The sequence below is a fragment of the Solea solea genome, chromosome 19 (genome assembly GCF_958295425.1).
Source record: "Solea solea chromosome 19, fSolSol10.1, whole genome shotgun sequence".
NCBI classification, from domain to species: domain Eukaryota; kingdom Metazoa; phylum Chordata; class Actinopteri; order Pleuronectiformes; family Soleidae; genus Solea; species Solea solea.
Window position 1 is genome coordinate 17,449,343 of NC_081152.1, and position 6,000 is coordinate 17,455,342.

The 6,000-nt window shown below is 39.7% G+C and overlaps 1 protein-coding gene across 2 annotated transcripts in view; it reads right to left on the reverse strand.

Annotated features, from left to right (window-relative positions):
- Positions 1-6,000, reverse strand: part of skor2 (SKI family transcriptional corepressor 2) — a 110,665-nt gene extending 104,665 nt beyond the window's left edge. For both annotated transcript variants that reach the window (XM_058616444.1, XM_058616442.1), the window contains exon 1: positions 5,827-6,000. The gene's annotated coding sequence lies outside the window, so the exon portion shown is untranslated. The remainder of the gene's footprint in view (positions 1-5,826) is intronic.

A 6,000-nucleotide genomic window follows, 5' to 3' on the forward strand; every position in this document is an offset into this window, starting at 1 on the left:
GTTTAAAGACTCATTAACATCACAAAAACGATGCTGTAGGTGAGCCTGCACACACACACACTCACAGGATAATTATTACCTTCATATGCAAATGTCGTCAGGCTGAGTTTTTTTTTTTTTAAGTGTTAAAGTGTGTACTTTTCTTATTTAATTAATTAAAACAATTGTCAATGCACTTTAAATGTGTCCTGTGTGTGTGTGTGTGTGTGTGTGTGTGTGTGTAAGAGAGTGTGCAGTGATTGTGTGAGTGTGTGTGTGTATGTGTTAATAATTAGCAGGCAGTAAAGCGGCTATGTTAATTGCATTTAGGATCCTGCCTCGGGAGAGAGAGAGGGGAGGAAGAGAGCAAGAAAGAGAAAGAGAATAAGGGAGGGAGGGAGAGAGAGAGAGAGAAAGAGAGAGGGGGAAACAAAGTGCTGGTGCGAGAGAGAGGCTGACTATCTCTCATCTCTTGTTCCTGAAATAGAGAATTCCCATGTATTCAGAGATATAAAATGGAGCGTGGAGCCCTCAGGAGCAGGAAAACACACATTTACACACATCGCATGCACGCATGCACACACACACACACACACACTATACACACGCACACACAGCCCCTGGGAGGATGGCGCTAACCTTAATTAGCCTAACACTGTGGCGAAATTGATTGAAATGCAGAACATCAATTATTAAGCCTAACTGTTTTCATAACCCCACACACACCCCGCCATGTAGCACATGTAGGGGGGAGGGGAGGGAGGGGAGGGGAGGGATAACAGGGAGGTGGAGGGGTGTGTGTGTGTGATGATAAGAAAGGACAGGTGTGAATATGAATTTGTGTACATGTGTTGTGTGTCTGTGGTGCTGCAAATTTAAGGAACGCGCGTTAATTAATTCTCCCACCAAACTTATTGAATCAGTTCATGCCATCACTTAACGCTTGTGTGTCAGGAAGTTTACGGATTACAGCACAGACACACATCTAAAGATACAGAAAAAAACAAAAATAAAGTTTACGGAACAGGAGCAAGTTGCAACTTGACATGACATGTGTGCTTAATTTTAAGATGTTTCTGTGACAGCTGAAATGCATCAGCACAATCTTAAGGTTGACTGATGAGTTTAATAATAATAATACTAAAAAAAAAAAATAATCTGTGCATTATTAAATCAATACAGGAGGGAGTGCTACCATGCCATTTTGCTAATCTACGACCTTGAGCTAATGACTCCGGGCCAACAGTGCCAATACTGCACAGTGTAGCGCAACCGTCGAGTGTATTATTGTTATTGAGCTCGTTTCACAACAGACGTTTTCAATGCTTTAATTGCAGGAAAAACACGGGTGTAATTAATTTATAACATTAAAGATGGCCACATTCCATTAAGGTGGCTCTAATAGTGTGTGGGCTAGCTCTCTGGCAGAGCCTTTAAGGACACTAAGTGGAGAATAGCCTTGTTGTTAGATGTACAATACATACTGTAAGCTTCTTGTACTGTGACCAGTGAACATTTCTGCAACATAAAAGGACCACAGTAAAAGGGATTTCTGGTTTTGTAGAATCAGCAAAATTACATATTGTATCAGCTTTTTATCAACACAGTAGCTCAATTTGGGAGACCTAAAAAGTTTTGGGATTTTTTGTTGTTTTTTTGGGAAAACAGGAGAACTTCAAATCACCACTCTTGAATTCTGTGTATACAAAATTCTGATGCCATAGCAAAAATGTTATATCCCTGTCATTTTCCAGTGACCTTTTGAACCCAACATGAGTGCAGGTCACAAGCAGGTGGCGTGGACGTCATTTCAACCCACAAACACACTTCCTGCTGGTTCATCTTAACGGTTGTGGTTGGTTGGAGTCGTTAGTCTTTAGTAAAAGACAGAAGTCACTGGTGAGCAATAACAACCTGAATTGATTTGTGGCAAACTCATTTCAAACTGAGAATGGCCGACTTTGGATTCATCCACTTAAAAACTGTGAAGCAGCTGAATGGCACTAAAGTGGATTTGTCGTGGGTTGTATAGCGGCTTTGACAGCGACACCTCCAGGCCGAAGGCATTTAGTGTGGTCTTTTTTAATTTTATGAGGAGTATCAGAAAGCGGGATTTGCGAGAAGCAGCGACAATTGGACTTTGTATTTTTTCAGTTTCTCAACTGAACCAAGGGTCAATGATACGCGAGCCGTAAAATGTCAAGCTGATGTTATAAGCACATTGTACACAGGAATAGTATGCACTTCATCTTGACCCGACTAATAGTAAATAAATAATAGAAATAATATATTTTAAAAAAGAATGTAAGACTCTCTTACAAGATTACTTCTTGTCTTTACTGTGGGTATTTTGAAATGACATAAGTCATGGTAAATTAATCTCCTATGACATTGCAAGCTGGTGCCATGGTGACCTGACCTCAAACAGGCAGAAGGAATTGGATGGAAAAACATTCAACTTCAGGACGCTGAAAATTCAGCGAATAATTCAGCCATTGCCAATTTTAGTCTTTACATACGTCGGGTTTTTGCTATTGTCGCATGTGTTTCATATGTTCAAAGACATATTTAAGTCAAATCATATGTTTAGAGCTGCAACCAGAGATTATTTTCACAATCGTTTAATCTATTGATTTAAGTTTTTCAATCCATGAGATGTTAGAAAATGTTGAAAAATCAAGATTGAACGCTGAAATGTCTTGCTTTGTCCATAAACCAAAATTATAGTATAGAAAACTGTCAAAATTGTTGTTGTTTAATTTAGTAATCAATTAATCCTTGCAGGCCCTATTTTTGTCTGCAGAGCCTTTTGTTGAGAGTTACGAGAACTGTTCCTCTGTAGCTCCTCGTGAAAGAAATCTCATTCGCCTAAAAATCTCTCGTTGTGCAAGTCTCACAAAATCGTCACCCCAACTCCTTGACTCCCTGACCTCCAGCTGTCTCTCTTTGCCACAGTGCCGAATCGCCACGACCCACTGACAGAGTGGAAAACTCATTCAGGCCTAATTACAAGGGCCAGGCTTCTGCCTCTCCCTTACTTTCTTTCACCGAAGAGGCACTTTCTTTCTTCCAGCCCTTCTCTTTTCTACTCCGCTCCCTCACTGTCCTTTTCCTCTTTGTTCTCTCGTTTCGTCGCTCCTCATGCTCCAGTTACCAGATCAAGGTACCCCCTGCACCACCAGCCAGCTAGAACACACACACTCGCGCACACACACACACACACACAGAGAAGACATCCAACACTCCAAGAGGCCACAGGTACACAGGTACAAAAGCTTTTCGACGGAGCATTGTTATTTCCTCGAGGTCAGCCATAGGTTAGAGACCAGTCTTAATTAGTTGACATAACTTATACATGATTACCCCTCTTCAGGTCCTTTGGCCCCCGAACAAACACAGACAAAGTGCTTTTCTAAGACCTAAAGCCGGGTAGTAAAAAGGGTTTTTTTTCCCAGCGTATGTTTTCTGTTCCCTCAGCACAGCCCACTTAACCCTGTCCTACAAAGAAACACCAGCAGAAAAGAGTAGATACACACATGAGGCACAGCATGACTAAGGTTTAGAATCAAAGGGGTCAGCAAGGTAATGTGTAAGGAATCTTACTCCGGGAACGTCAGACAGCACAGAAACAACGTCAGAAACAAAAGTCATATTAATGATGGATGACAGTCGGGGTCAGCATACAGGTCGTATGTCAGGACCTACGTTGCACACCAGGAATTGAAAATGTCAGACGGGGAGAGTTAAATGTGTTTTTAAAAGTAGTCCCCTGTGTGTGTGTGTGTGTGTGTGTGTGCGTGTGTGTGTGCGCGAGAGAGAGAGAGATGTTTGATTTTTTTTTTTACAACAAACACAGCACAAATAGTGCAGATGATTTTAATCTATTTTCAGTAAATGAAATGTGTGATTTAAGATGAGCGGTGAAGCTGAAAAAGCTGTGTTTCTTTTACACAAAAACCAATATAATTACACTCTTACAATCTACTCTTATTGCGATATAGTATTGATAGAAAAATTGTCTTCCTCAGAAGTGGATGCCTACCAGTAAAGATATTTGAACCTGCTCTCACTCACTTGGGCCAGACAACCTCATGTTCATATAAAATCTATAACACACTGTAGCCTAACAGGCTCGTGTAAGCTCAATCTTGCAATATGTATGCCGCTGACTGTAATTTACCAACCTGAATTACTCTCATAGTTATTGGAAAGCATTTTGCATTTGCAGCCACTGCACGAGACAGAATGGTTACAGCAAGTCCGATCGATACCAAGCCCATAAAGCAGACGCCACAGTCACAGGAATTAACATGCTTGCGTCTATAAACCATTCAGAAAATATAAACCTGAACTGAAATCCGTTCTGCAGCCACAAGACATAAAAAAAATGACTGCCACCATTACCAGTCTATGTTACACTTCCAGAAAGTTTAGATACACTCAGGATATGGTATTAATTTGTTTGGGAAATGCTTACTGCTCTGTGCTGTAATAGGGCTCAGGGGAACGGATGATTTCCAAGGCCAAACCATAAGGAAGCAGGGCAAGCCTCAACAACAACAACTTAATGATGCTCTGGTAATGGAGTACAAGTGAAACACTTAGAAAGAGTACTCACTCTGGCAGCAAGAACACACTTTGTACACAAATAGCAACATGTACATCAACACAAATGCAACTGTTAAGAGAATAGTGGGAACCAAAGATGAACCAAGAAAGGTGAAACAGCGAAATAGAAACGCCCGTAGTTGTCCAATGAGACCTTTACACCCAATTTTGTTAATGCATTTTAATGCCGGAGATGTTTAACTGTCAGGCCACCATTTTGCTTAGTAGCCTGCTTCATTGTGCACAAACAAGACTGTCTTCTCTCTTACTGACAGTAAACAAATCTAAATAATTCAGAGTTTATTTCTTATTAACAACGTAAAGGTTGTGATCCAATCGTTCATGGACACACCTTGCACACACAGGGTCTGTGCAAATATTATGGAAGTCGAAATTAGTGTTATTCATTTTATTTTTTAAGAAAATACTACAAACATATAATTTTAAATTTAAGTTATGATGCCTCAGGCATGTTAGACTGACATGGAAAAAAAATTCAAGAGCATCCCATCTAAAAAAAAAAGGCAGTAATCTCAAAAAATGCCACAATTAATGAATTAAGAAGATGTATATGCTAAATTAAATGGTAAAGAAAACATGTACACCAAGCACCAAAACGTCTTGAGCAATTACAGCATTTAAAGAAAACGCGTGCTTTCAAAACATCTGGAAAACATACCAGTTCTAAATATTCTACGCCTTCAGAAGCTGAATATATTAGATAGATTTGAATTTGGAGCATACGACCACAACTGTTCAGGCTTTCAACTTCAATGAATTCATGACTGTTTATTCGGTGCCTTTTCATTAGTGTGCTTCTACCGCCCTCTACAGTCTTTCAAAACGCATTACACCAATATTATAAAAGCAGCATGAGAAAATTTGCCTCCAGCTGTTTATTTTATACATTAATGTAAATACAGCATTCAGCTCCTCTGTGGTTTAGAATAAAAGTATAAGTTCTTGTTGTTCCTAAACTGTACATATCTCAATTAAATGGCCTACATATACAGCAAGCTGGACACTTCCACAAGGTTTTCAGTTGACAGTTGACAGTTTCTACACAAAATACAACCATCCTTACCTTAGATAATTTAAAAACAATTAATGTTCATTACGTAGCTGTAATGATTAATTAGACACAAAAACTCGGGTTAGATCACTTTGCCAGAAATCTTGAATTTACTGAGTTGTACTGTGTGTATTTCATATATTGGCATATATTATTTTAGGACTTACGTATATGTTTTAAAAAAGGAGCAGCTTGTAGTAGCACCATCAGTCGCTGTTGAGGTTAATCCATAGATGGAACGAACTTTAGACTTAAACCGTTTTTCATAAACACGACAGTTGTAGCTCCAGTTGTAGCTTCGCGTTAGCTTAATCCCAACTGCCCGCGCAAACCACTTCCGG